The 15037-nt window shown below is 32.9% G+C and overlaps 1 pseudogene; it reads left to right on the top strand.

Annotated features, from left to right (window-relative positions):
• The first annotated feature begins 6133 nt into the window (after positions 1 to 6133).
• On the top strand, positions 6134 to 7113 carry LOC149258990 (putative pectinesterase 53 pseudogene; annotated as a pseudogene).
• The last annotated feature ends 7924 nt before the right edge of the window (positions 7114 to 15037 follow it).

Genomic DNA, 15037 nt, shown 5'->3' with positions numbered 1-15037 from the left:
TCAAGCTCTATGCCTCATGAATACATTTATCACCAATTTGCAGAAGTAAATCTATGCTTAGATACAGGTACTTTAATCTATCAAATAACACAAGTAAATTTTTGTTTACACACTTACTTCTCACTACTTAGCAGAATACATACAACCATGAGAGAGGAAATTGGCAGCTTAATTACACAATTTCAAAAGAGAATGGCCACATATGAAATGATATACAAAGGGGAAAAGATATTGTGAATTGCTCTGATTGGAATCAACAAAACTGCTTCAGTAATCTTTCAATATGGAGTCTGAATCACCAGTCCATAACATTTAACAATTGTATATGCCTGAGTGCCTCATGAACAAGAAAATTCAACCAAAGTGGAATAATTTTCTCTGCAAATAGAGCTCAGAACTTGCAAACGTAGAATTCAAGCCTCTAGAATGCATAATTTTTGGAACCTTCTGTTATGTTTTTCTTCCCTCTTTTATAAAGAGAGAGAGGGCTTGAAAAATAATTACCAAATTTCTTCGTCGAGCTCCAGTTGTCTGGTCGACTAGTTGCCTTGGCATGCAAAGGATCTGTTGCCTAAATGATTACAAATGATTTGATTCCTTTCTTTAAAATACACAAAATCACAAAAATAACAAAACAGAACAACTGAGTGATGGCTGAGAAAAAAACCTTAGCAAAGCCCTTGCTATCTCATCGACTAACTATCTCAGCGTGCAAAGTCTCTACCACCCAAATCATTAAAATAGATTAAAAAATAATGAAACATCAGAAAATGGAATCGTGGCCACAACAAAAATATCTCCATTCCAATTATGTGATGACCTCTAATTAGGCCATGTCTTTGCCATGATGCTCTTCATAAGCTACTTGATCGATTCGCTTGATGCTTTCCTCTTAACCACTTGAATTCCCCACCTTCTAGAGATGGGAGCGATCAAACATGGTGGCTTTAGTGGTGTTCCAAAATCACAACTGCCAACACATCCACCTTTTAACTCTTTGTATTTCATCGAAAATTTTTCAAACACCAACTATTCTAAAGTCCTGACATCATCAACCTTCGATATGTCGACCTATGATATGATGTCCTCAATCCATGTGCCAAATTATGAGTAGTGACACGTGTCATCCATATTTGTGCCATTAGGCCCCTCAAAATGGAAAAACTACTTTTCCACATGTCCTGTCGTACCTCCACGTCATGCTGACGTCAGATGCCACTATATATTTATTACAAGCAATCATATGTTTTTGTGTGCCTTTATTGGAGCTAATGATATGCTTCCATGTGTCCCAGTAGAGGAGAGAGAAAAGGGCATGTCAACCTTTTGTTTTGCAATGAAATCCTTTATTGGCGTTCCCCAACGCTTTCTAATACTAGCAACACTTTATGATATCAAAAATTTTTAAAGGATCTCACTTTAAGAAGTTATGATTTTGTGATATGTCAATGTTTAGATGTGTCGATGCTCTTCCAACATCTGGTATTACGATGTGCCGATATGTCGAACCTCTAATATTGCGATGCATCGATATGTCAGACCTCCTATATGCGATCTCCGATATAGTGATGCATCGATATGTCGGAGCTTCGATATGTGATCTCCGAAATTACGACGAAATGATATGAAAAACCTCTGATATGTGAACTCTGATATTGCGATGCAATGATATACCAAACCTCCGATATGCGATCTACGATATTTGGGACCTACGATATTGCGATCTTTGATATTACTTCCTTCATATGGCTTCAATTCCTTGAAACTTTGGCAAACCATATATTAGTATCCAAGAGTCCATTTTTCGACTTCCACGTATCGTTGGAAAACTTGTTCAGAGCCACTTTCCATTCGATATGGTTCGATGTAGGTGTTGAGTCCTTCTGCAGACTAGAAGATGACTACAAACTTCTTTATCATTTTTCACTCTTTTGACATCATTTGGCACCATTCAAACAATTTTTCAGTAAGGGACAACATGATCCACATGGGAGAATGCTCATACCTATCAACCTTTCCTTGTTTGAATGAAGTTTTCCAAGAAGCCATGCCTCTTCTCCAAATGATAAAGTGAAGCTCTCCTCTGACCCATGAAACTACCAAGATAACAACGACACCATGCCTCTTGAGCTTGTTGGAGTACATATTATTTGACATCTATTGTTTAGGATAACATTTCTTTCCTTGAGGTTCCACTAATCCCCAAGCTTCCAGGAGACCACCAAGGATAATTTTAGGGGCGAATGTTCGCCCTTTGGCGAAATTAAGGGGTCTTAAATTTTTAGTGGGCGAAAATTTTGTATCATAGTACATTTTTACAAATCACCTCAAATAGCCCACCTTATTTTAAGGGAGAGGGTAAAAAAGGTAAATTTAGCCCTTGAAATTAGGACTTACAACCTTCCATTCGCCCATTTTCAAGAATAGGTTTTATTTAAGTGAATCCATTCGCCCATTTTCAAGAATATGTTTTATTTAAGTGAATCCTATGGGCCAAATACCATATTTATAAAAGAGGTATGATAAATTAATAAAAATATAAATAAATGAGAGGTATGGTAAATAAATAAAACATTTTTTATATTTACTCCATAAGTCACCTTATATACATGTAAGGGTGTAAACAAATAAAAATATAAGTAAAGTGGAGGTATGGTAAATAAATAAAATGTCTTTTTATACTTACTCAAAAGGTATGGTAAATAAATATAAATATAAATAAACAAATTAATAAAAATATAAATAAATGAGAGGTATGGTAAATAAATAAAACATTTTTTATATTTACTCCATAAGTCACCTTATATACATGTAAGGGTGTAAACAAATAAAAATATAAGTAAAGTGGAGGTATGGTAAATAAATAAAACATCTTTTCATACTTACTCAAAAGGTATGGTAAATAAATAAAAATATAAATAAACTAGACGTATCATAAATAAATAAAACCTTTTTTTATATTTAGTCCATAACCCTCGTTCTATTTATGAAGGCTCAAGAAAGAGGTTTTATTTAAGTGAATCCTATGGGCCAAATACCATATTTGTAAAAGAGGTATGGTAAATTAATAAAAATATAAATAAACGAGAGGTATGGTAAACAAATAAAACATTTTTTTATATTTACTCCATAAGTCACCTTATATTTAAGGACACTCAAAAAATGGGTTATATTTAGGTGAAACCTATGGCCAAAATACTATGGGACAGATACCATGGACTAGATTGTTATTAATACCATGCAAAAAACCATTATTAACCCTAGTATTAGAATTAATAAAAATAAAAATAGCACATGGTATTGACCCATGGTATTCACCAAAATGGTACATGGTATTGACCCATGGTATTCACCTGGAATGTAGCCTATTTAAATGGGGGAATTAAACCAGCATGTAGCCTATGCTAAGATTCACTAGGACTTTACAAAGTTTTATTATTTAGCGAAAGACTCGCCAAGATCTTACAAGATTTTATAATTGAGTAAAATATTTGCCATGCCTGGTGAGAGATTCGCCAAAAAATTATATATACATATTATATTATTGATAAAATCGCCTTCTATTTTTCCTATATACCATGGAGATTCGCCCATTTATTATATTTATAAATTTAGGGAGGGTTCTTAAAATTTTCCCTGGAGACCACGTTAGAGCTTGATTTGTTTTGCCAAATCAATGTATTTGATTCATTGTTGTCTTTAGGTCTCTTAATACATGACTAGCTTGTGAATATGTTATTAAGTTAAGAGGCTTTTGAATTTTCTAAAATAGTTGATAGAGTGTGGAATCCGAATGAGAGGTTCCTTAATCATGGTGTCTAATAGGGCTTCTAGAGTTTCCTACAATAATTAGGATTTACAATAGTTAGGGATCTAGTGCTTAAACATAACGTTTAAATATTGTCTTAATGTAATTTATTCAAAGAGGGCAGACATTTAAAATTTACTATTAGAGGCTATGTTTAGGTTTTATGAGTACTCTAATTCTTTCTATATTAAAAAGAGATTGTGCTAATAGGGATTGCGAAATCCATACAATGAGATTGTTACTTGGTGTTGAGGTTTTAGTCTCAATACTCATGGGAAGGTGATTAATCCATATAATTGATTCCTAGTGAGGTGAGTGTCACAATTACTCCAACACACATCTAGACATGTTGAGGTTTTCCATTACACTAAAACCCTCAAGTAGTAATAAAATTTGGAATCCTTTCCATTACTTTGAGTGGGAAATTAATCTCATGTTCCCAATGTAACGGTTATTCCATATATATATATATGATTCCTAATAAGCTTGACTGTTATTTCATTTTTTTTTTTGTGATTAAGAATAATAACCCTAAAAAAATGTCTTCTCTATATATACATTGAAAAACAAATAAAACTAAAAATATTAAAAATAAAAAATAAAATCTCTAACATTCATATACTTAATTTACTTCATAAAATTACATTATCCAATACGCTCGCGTATGTATCGCGTTCCTAGCGAGAACTGTTTGATTTTAGGGTTGCTCTGGACTTCGCCGTGGCAAAAATAGAATCCTGACATGTAAAGGTGAGAATCCAAATTACAGACATAAATAAACGGATATCACAACGAATTGGTTACTAAATAGCACTTGGTTAAACGGGCATATCTTAACCACATTTGGTTAAATGGACATATTTAGTTGTGAAGCATGGAGCCATGAAAAGTGGCTTGGATGAAAGTTTGGGGCCATGCAAGGGCCGCAACTGATTCCGCAGGATTTGGACTCGAATCGTCTAATATGGAGCTTCCTAGGTATTTAAGTCTGGGGGGCTTGGGAAGTCTTGCATGGGCCCGCAGTTCGTTGCGAGCACTGATAGAGAGTGTCTGCTTTTCACCAAAGTCCTGTGAATGGGCTTTGCAGGCCTGCACTTCAGTGCGAGAATCGATAAATAGTACTCTAGTCTCCTCATTACGAAAGTCCTGTTAATCCATCCATTCGTGACACTCGGGTTTTCTTGCGAACGTTAACAATGGCAAACTCCATCTGTAGAGGATTTATAGTTATCTGTTTGTTTCTTACAACAGTGTTTTTAACGCAACCTGCTTACTGTACGGGTTGGATCTGAACTCCATGCAATACGTAGCAGTAATGGGGAGAAGAATTCTACGGATTTCTTTAGCAGTTGGTCTCGAAAACTGATCGGGCTTCTTGCGAATTCCGGCAATGCACGTGTGATTACAGTGGATAAGAACGGTCAGGGTAATTTCAGAACGCTCCAGGATGCCATCAACGCAGTTCCATCGAACAATAAGAATCCCGTCACCATTGATGTGAAAGCAGGGACTTATAGGTTAGTAATCAATGAAATCAAAATTAGAATAGCTTATTTCCCGGGAGAGAATGGAATTGTCTAATGTTTTGGGGGAGAGTACTTTGGGTTAAATATACATCTTTGTGTTTAAAAATGAGTTTCTGGCTTTTTGTGTTTAACATTGAGATTCTGACTTTATAGGTGGATTCAGTATTCTGAAAAAATTATAGAGATATTCTGTTTGCGCAGAGTTCACAGCATACCGTTGTCATTTTAATAATTTCAGTTGAATTTTGGATAAATTTAAAAGTTTAGTTTAATTTTTTTTAAATTATGCCAGCAGAGAAATAAAAGAATCAGAAGTTCTTTTATTTTTATGTTGATTGCAGATTCTAGAAATTCTATTCAACTTATAGATATTTCAGAAATTTGCAATCCAAATGAAGTTAGGTTTAGGTATAATTTTGCGCAACTTTTTGTCGTCCTGGATGTCTTCTGAAAATCTATATGATATTTGATGAAATCAAAGGAGTAAATACTGCTGAAAATCTATATGATATTTGATGAAATCAAAGGAGTAAATACTGTAGAGATAGGAAGCTTTTATGATGGTTCATTATTTTATGTGCTGCGCAGGGAGAAGGTGACTATTCCTAAGGAGAAGCCCTTCATAACTCTCAGGGGCTCGGGCGCCAAGAACACTGTCATCACATGGAATGCCAACGCGAAATCGAGCGGCGGGACATATGACTCCGGAACGGTCACAGTGCTCGCTTCAGATTTCATAGCAAGAGATATTACATTCGAGTTAAGTTATGTTAATTGCCTATTAAAATCACAGTAAATCATGAGATGGGTTTACCTAAAAGAAAATAGAGTCGTGCAGAATTCATATCGTGCCGGTGATGATGCTGTGGACGATCAAGCTGTGGCGTTGAGGGTTTCGGGAGATCGTTCTGCGTTTTACAATTGCAGATTTCTGGGGTATCAGGACACCTTGTTAGACGAAAGTGGGAGGCATTATTTTCAAAACTGTTACATTGAGGGTGCTGTCGACTTCGTATTCGGCAATGGAAAATCTCTCTATGAGGCAAACCAAATAAAAAACCTGGACACTCTTTCCATTGCTTTTTTTCTTTATCTATTTCAATATAGCTAGGCGCTGATAAATAATATTACAGAATTTTCGGTTTGTTGACCGCAGAAATGCCAGCTACATGCCATTCCTAAACTTTATGGCATATTTACGGCTCAGAAGAGAATGTCTGCGTCGGAAGACTCAGGCTTCGTCTTTTTAAATTGCAAGTTGACAGGCACAGGAAAAATGCATCTAGGCAGGCCATGGGGACCTTACTCCACAGTAGTGTTTGCTAACACTGTCATGGACGACATTATCTGGCCAGAAGGATGGACAGACTGGCCAGGGAAGCCCGAAAGAAGAAAGTATGTAGTTGTTACATTATTCTATTTCTTAGTATCTATATATTTATTGCAGATTCTGAAAAAATCGGAACCCTAAAAAAACATACCATATCAAACAACAATTGAACTCCTGAAATTCCAAAATTTACCCTAAATTTACAATTGAAATAAATTCAGAAAACCTGCATTGCGCTGACAACTAGAATTCCATATCTCGATCTAATATTATCGCTATCATTCGTTCTGTGAATGTGCAGGACTGCGAAATATAGCGAGTTCCAATGTTCTGGGCCTGGGGCAGGACAACAGGGACGAGTTTCGTGGGTTAGTAAAGTCACTGATCGTTCCCAGATTGCATCATATTTGAGCCTGGGTTACATTAACGGGAATACATGGGTCAGCTAGAGGCCACAGAGCTACCAGTTTTACTAGAGCAAATAGATTCGACAGCATAAGATATTAATATTTTCATGATGCAAGACATTCATGCAATATTGCCTCAATTAGCAAATGTAAGAATTAATTTCATAATTGGTATTACGAATTAAACTTCGATAAACTCAACGTGTTTGGCTGCACATGTGTGGGAAGGTCGACCGTTCTCTTCCACTGCAACTTAATTCTCGTTGTGGTTATAAGTTTTATTCTAATAGAATTATAATAGGATAGTAATAATGATTTAGTTTTAATTTTAAGAAATTTAAATCAAATTTTAAATATTTACTTTTAAATTTTTTATATGATATAATAAAAAATTAATTTTACAGTATTATTAAATTATACAATATTATATAATAAATATTATTAAAGTATACAATATTATATAAAAATAATAATTTAATTTTGATTTTATACGAATCAAATCAAATTTCAATTATTTGTGTATAATTTTCTTTATATAATATAATAACAATTTCTATATAATATAATAATAATTTTATTTCAAAGATATCATCAAAATACATATTAAATTGGTGTTTTAAAGCGTTTTCTTTTCTATTTATAAAATAAGAAATGTGCTTAGTTTTAAAAGCTTGGTTATTAAAACATGTATATATATAAAAATAAATTACACAAACTATTTCTTTACCTATATTTTTTTAAAATAATAATATATTTTTCATTTTTGAATCCATTCTTATATATAAATTACATTAACTTAAATTTAATAATTTAATTTTATACATTATTTTACAACCCATTACTCTACTGCTTAAAACTTAAATCATACATTTCACACATTTATGTTCCGTTTACCTGTCATGGATAGATTTATACGAGAAACTTGTAAATATGCAATTCATTTTAATTAACGATTTATTATTTTAGTAGTCTATTTTACAAGTTACATAAAATTGAATATATATTTTAAGTTTAATACATTAAGTTTAATACATATTTTTAACATTAACCATTTAATTAGTATACTATATAAATTAAATGGTTGTAATACTTATATAAGTGTTAGTTTACAGTAATTCGTAATAATTATAAATATAATTGTAATATTTTTCCATTTTATGGTTGTAATACTTATATAAGTGTTAGTTTACAGTAATTCGTAATAATTATAAATATAATTGTAATATTTTTCCATTTTATAATTTGCATAGAAATTAATATAGTCAATGTTTCTTTTCAAATAAAACATGTTTATACAAGTAGTCTTGGTATCTTATTTAAATTGGAATTTGGATTCTTTTTTTCCTTCATGTATATTTTAAAATAAATATAAACTTCATACCAATCATGTAGGGCTTACTTCTTGACTTCCATGCCAATATTCACCACTTACATTATTACAATGGCATGAGACTATTATATTTTGCATACAATTCCATATTTGATCCATATTTGATATGTATATTATAAAATTAAACCTACAACTTTGACCATTCACAATCGCTGCCACATAAGGGAAATTTATCTTCCTCTAAAAATTTTGCATAAAAATATTATGGGAATATTCCTCCTCTCAAACCACATTGTTAAGGTTCCACTTCAAGGTTCTATTGGTTTGGGTTCGTATTTGCTGGTAGTATGTTATTAGGTTTCTTTTTAGGCCTTGCTGGCAAGTGCTTAAACGCCTAGTGGGCCATTTTGTATTAAAACACAAAACATTTATTTGAACTATAAGTTCAAAACATAAATATCACAAAGAGACAAGAGATTTTAGAAATTAGGCTCCAAGCTAGTGAAAAACCCCATAATGAGAAAAAACAAAACAATCCTTTTCTTATATAATCATATCAAAATGAGATATCCCTTACCAAGACCAAGATGAAAAACCCACAAAAAATACCAAGTCCAACTCTCCTCCAAGTCACCTGCAAAGTCAAAGTGAGCATAAGTCAAACTGGTCATCTTCTTCAAATTTTATCCCCTAACTTTTTGGGCATGTAGTAGCACATAATAGTTTGGCATGTTCACAAAATTTATCCTCCACATGTGAAAGATTCTCTCCCCTTTAACCAAGCTTCCTTTCTTCCTTTTTGGTTTAGAAATATGCTTCTTGTTGTGAGCTTTGATGATCTCCCAAATGAGTCAAACTACGTTTCTATATAGAGTTTTCGAGGAGGGTCTAATAGGTAGCTCTTGGAGGAATGTGATGACTTATTCGAGGGAGGGCCAACTTTCTCATTTGGAGGACTTCGAGTCAAACAAAAATTAAAATTCCTTTTTCTTTCAATGTCCAAATGTGACATGACTCAAACTATACTTTTTTCTTTGACTCATAATAAATTCATTTTGACTCTATAAGCATGAAGAACATGCTTTGACCAAAAATAAATATAATAGTGAATACAATAAATACATCAATTATTCTTTTACATTACATTGTGAAGAATGAAACTAGTTACAATTTCAACAATCCCTCTTAACTAGTGAGGTATTCATAATGGCTCTAAATGATATTCTCAAGTTGAAATATTCATATAATAAAGGATTTGAATTGATAAGCATTAATGATGGTTTACATCATCATAACCAACATTATCCTAATACCAAGGCCTTGACAAGTATGCTCTATCTCTCCACTAGATTAGGGCACAATTCTGGGAGGCAATAAATTTATACACCTCCACCTCTAAAGGAAAATACCCCACTTATGTTTTCCCAATGTATGATATCACATGACCTTTCCTAATCTAAGGAAACTTTTTCCCTATAGACCATTATTTACCAAGTCCATGTATCTAACTTATAATGTTAATCCTCATCATCTACAATACACTACTCATGAATATACATCCATGATGCTTATCCAACCCACCATTCTCCCTACTAGTGTTCATGAACTAGGCTTATGACTGTTAGTCCTCAACATAATATGTGCCACATGGAGAACATGATTTCTACTATCACTACCTCTCAAATACCGAGGAGATCCTCACTCCCTCTCAAACTAGGAGGAGATAAATAGAAGCCAAATCTTATGTCAAAAGTAGACATACATCCCTTATATCTATTACCTTCTCATCTATGGAGATCTTTGTTGCAGCTTCTTGGCTCCTATCTACATCGTATTCTTGAATCATAAAGCATATCATCCTTCTTGTTTCTCTAACAATATTCATGCAAAATTGATCAATCAAATCCAACATGTCATCACGTAGTTCGTCAAAAACCTTATGGAGCCAAACTTCTTTATAGTTGATTGTACAAGCCTGCACATATTCTTCCTTGACGTTGTAATATAATTTTGCTTCATTTTTTTTCCAAGAAATCATACTAATTCTAAACCATCATTATTATCTTTATTCATCATTAGTGATGCCAACTGAATTGATGTGTCCTTAAATAAATAAAGAAATATCCAATCATCTCAACTAATGACATATCCATCCAAGACCTTGTATCTCCCTCTTTCCAGCTGAGGTACTTCAACATATTCCCTTTTATTAAGTGTTTCTTTCATGCTACCATCTAATTGACTTCTTTGATGCATACTTCAAACTTCTCTCCCCTTCTTCATTTATGTCTATTAAGATTTAGATAAATGTTTGTGCTTTTCTACGATCTTCCAATTCTTCCATTTGCTAATAATGCTTAGATAGTTCTTGATTTGACCTACAAACTTTATTAGAAGACTCAAAGAACAAAAATAAAAATTCGTAAACAAAATAGCAATAGCAATAATTAAAGAAATGAGATGTGGAATACTTATCTTTATGAGAAAGGTCAACCCCATCCTAAACTTGGACCATTTTCATCAATCTTTCCCTCACATTAGCATGACATCATTCCTGTCAATCTTAAGAGCTAGGTTTTCTTTTTACAATGTAAATGATTATTTAGGGCTTTGTTCCTAGTGTTTTCTAATTCCAAACTTTGCTAAGCTTTACAGACTCTAGATTCTTCAAACTCTTCAACATTTTCCATTTAAGAATTAAAAATTCTACAAGAATATTAATGAATTAGTTGCAAACCCTTATATATGTTATTGTCAAGCTTTCTATGTGATGGGGATCATTTCATTTATTTATAAGAAAAAACCTAGTCTTCATATAACAATTAAGTCATGATATATAATGTATCTATGTAGACCCTTTTATAGTACATCACTGTCTCTCAGAATGGCCTACTCTTCATGTTAATTCCTAGGTGTGAATTCATGATGACCTATAAGACTTGGTATCATGTGCAATATAATTAACATAGGTCATTTGATGCAAGTGAACAAAATTTATATGTACCTCTTCTAACCTTACCTGTCCAACGATATGGAGATATGATCCTTTGATTTTTCTACATTTGACATGTATAATGTTCCTCCAATGGAGATAGAAAAATGAGGTTCAACATTTACATAAAATTCAGAATCTTTAAATCATTCCTTTCTGGCATCATAGACAAATTTACTTCAATAATGTAATTGATCCTCCTTCTTAGTAGCATCGCTACTTCATAAGATTTATAAACCTTCATATATCTTGTCATAGTTCTTCCACAAAGTTCCCAAATTCTTGAAATTTAACTACAAAGATTATTTGCATAGTTTTGGTCTCTTCCATAGATTGTATACCACAAGAACTTGAATTTTGTACAAACTTCTGTCTTTTATATAAACTCTGTTAAAAATATGTCTTTCTCATAAATTACAAAGAAATGTCAATCAAATCCTTATATAACCACAAAAAAATGTACCTCAGGACCTCACATATGATCATAGTGCCGTATAAATAAATATAGTGCCATAGAATTCACATTCCTCCATAAAGAAATTCATCATTTCAATTTATGGTGTTGAGTAAAACAATTTCATATGTCTTTAGTGATTTCATCACATCTGCCTTAACTCTTGGAAGTATGTAAACCTAAGTGTGATAGAAATTTCACATGCCACCAAATAATGTTTGAAATTTTAAAAAATTCATACTTAAAATTCAGATACATTTAAAGAGATAAATAATCATTTTCAGTTCTCAACTCACAACAAATGTTTCTATTCTATGTCTTGGCCTAGAGTCCTCTGGGATTGGATCTAGTAAGCATTCCCCAAAAAATCTTGGAGTAACATTAACTTCATATTTCAACCAAGTGATACGTTTTGGACTTGATATAAAGGCTTCATATCTATTAGAAAGATGCTACATATCCTGGACCACTGTCTAATTCTTCGATTTAGAGACCACAATCTCAAATATATTTGTACATGCCTCAGAAAGTTTATCTTTCATAGGTTTATTTTTTCTCCTGTAGCTCTGATTTCACATAGGCCATACCCTTTCATGTAGCTCACATCTTCATATATATACTAGTTTACTTGTGCCTCACATTTCTAAAAGTAAATTGCATCAGAAAAAATCATTTGACCTCAGAAGTATAGAGTCTCAAAAATTTAATATATCGATATATATATATGAAAGAGATATAATAATTCTTTGTATTTTTCTTCCTTCATATCCTTGTAGCCTTGTCTTCTTTAAAGAACGTGTATTTCAGTCTTCTATGTTCATCCTCCAAGAACGAGTAGGATTAGATTTTCTATAGTAGTTTGAATGCCTACCTTGGATCAATTACACACACACACACACACACACACACACACACACACATATATAATTTTGAACTTTTTACCTTCATTCCACAAAGATTCTTTAGTCTTCAGAGGTGAGGAATATTGGTCTTATAAGAACATGATTAATGCTTTCCATGGTCAGTATAATTATTTCTCGATCTCAACACCTTTGTGAACTTGGCCTCTTTTTCATAATAGACTTTTTCTCTAATTAATTATAGTCTTATCTTTACTGAGGACTTCTTTAAAAGTGCTCATGTATTCACCATAGCTCTAATACCATGCTGTGAAACCAAGTGTAGAGTAGATCAGGCTTGATTTATCTTAACCTACTAATTAATGGTGAATGTTATCTTCTTTCTTATTACTTATTATGTTCTCTTCATCAATAAATTATATAAATGTTCAAAACATAAAGATCAAAAAGAGACAAGAGACAACATAAATTAGGCTCCAAGATAGGGGAAAAACCCCAAGGGTGAAAACCCAAAAATCGTTCTCTTATATAATCAAATAAAGATGAGATATCCAAGACCAAGACCAAGATAGAAATGCCATCAAAAACACCAATTATGTCCCTTCTCTAAGTCGACTTCAAATAAAATTCAACATAGGTCAAACTAATCATCTTCCTATAACTTCATCTCCTAAAACTTCGTGCCTACAATAGCACAAAGTAATTCGGCCTATTTACAAAATTTATCCTCCACATGTGTGAAATTCTCTCTCCTTTAATTCAAATTCCTTTCTTATTGTGTTATTAGATGATCTCCTAAATGAGTCAAACCACCTCTTATATATACTTGTCCACGAGGGAGAAATAGGTATCTCTTGGAGGATTGGGATGACTTGTTCCAAGGAGGGCCAAATTGCTCAGTTGGTGGATTTTTATCAAGAAATAATTTAAATTCCTTTTTCATTCAAATTTCCAAATGGGACATGACTCAAATACATTTTTATTTTACTCGTAATAAATTATTTTTGAGTCTTTTTTAATCTATAAGAATGAAGAACATGTTTTGACTAAAAATATATATAATAATGAACATAATAAATAAACCAGTGTTTGTTTTGCATTATAGTATGAAGACCGACACTAGTTACAATTTCAATGGTTCCTTCCAATATTGAGCCAAGTTTTTTGTTAGTTCCCACGAGCTCCACTCATATCTGTCAGGGAACTATGCATAAATCCTTATTAAAATTTCATCCTAAACCCTTAGAAGCATCCTACTAATGATCTGGGTTCAAAACTAGTCTTTCTCCCACATTTTTTTCTTTTCAAAACAATTTTCTCTATCTCCCACTATTCTTTTGGTACAATTTCCATCTCTTGACATTTATCTTCAATCATGAAATTTATTGGGAGTCTATTTATTCCAACTATTTTCCTACTCCCTCTTGGCATAACTCATTCTAACCATTTCCTGACAATTGCGAGTTGATGTCACATGTCATCCTTTCAACATATTTCCATGAGTTTTAACATACCAAAATAATTCTTCTTTTAGTTTAAAAGTAAATATTTACACTAGTATTTTTATTCATTTATCCCTCTTAACATTTTAATCATATTTTTAATGTAAAAGAGTCATAATGTAAATTTCAAGTCACAAAATAAATTCCTTGGGTATTACATCTCCCTCCCCTTAAAAGAGATACCATCCTCGATGTTTTTCAGACTTCCATCATCTTTGGAACAACATAGGAAATATTTCATTCATCTTATACTCCATTTCCAAGGTGGTCTGCTCAGGCTCAAAGTATTTTTATTTCACTTTAACCTACATGATGGCACTTCCAAGGAATGATTTCCTTCCAGTCCAAAATTTATAGTGGCTTGACCTAGAACTCTCCTTTTAGTTTGACTTGTTATAGGCCATTTTGTCACATTCAATTACTGAGCCTCCTAATGGGATCAATCAATATCATATTTCCCCTTGTCACCATATTTCACAAAGCCCTAAGCATGTTGCCTTCATCAGCCCAGAATTCCATTCCTAAACTGCAACATCTGAGAGCTAGTTTTAGGGCCAACGTGTCTTATATCCCTAATGGTGTGCGATCACATATAGGTTTCTCCACTATGGCATATGTTGGTCACCAGCAGGTTTCTCCCCTCTGCACTTGTGTCTGTTTTATAAATCTAGGAGAATGATCGGGATTCTAGAAGCTTCCCCTTATAGGAGTTTCCACAAGTTGTTTCAACTACATACCTTGGATAAAACATTCTAATCCTATCCATCCCTACTTTGGAGTTTTCACAACTTATCCTTTGATCCTATCCCTCCATCAAAGGTGGATCCC

Source organism: Pinus tabuliformis, chromosome 6 (genome assembly GCF_031772625.1).
Source record: "Pinus tabuliformis cultivar Carrire ecotype Pingquan chromosome 6, CPIR1, whole genome shotgun sequence".
In the NCBI taxonomy this organism is placed as follows: Eukaryota; Viridiplantae; Streptophyta; class Pinopsida; order Pinales; family Pinaceae; genus Pinus; species Pinus tabuliformis.
This window is presented reverse-complemented; position numbering and strand designations above follow the sequence as displayed.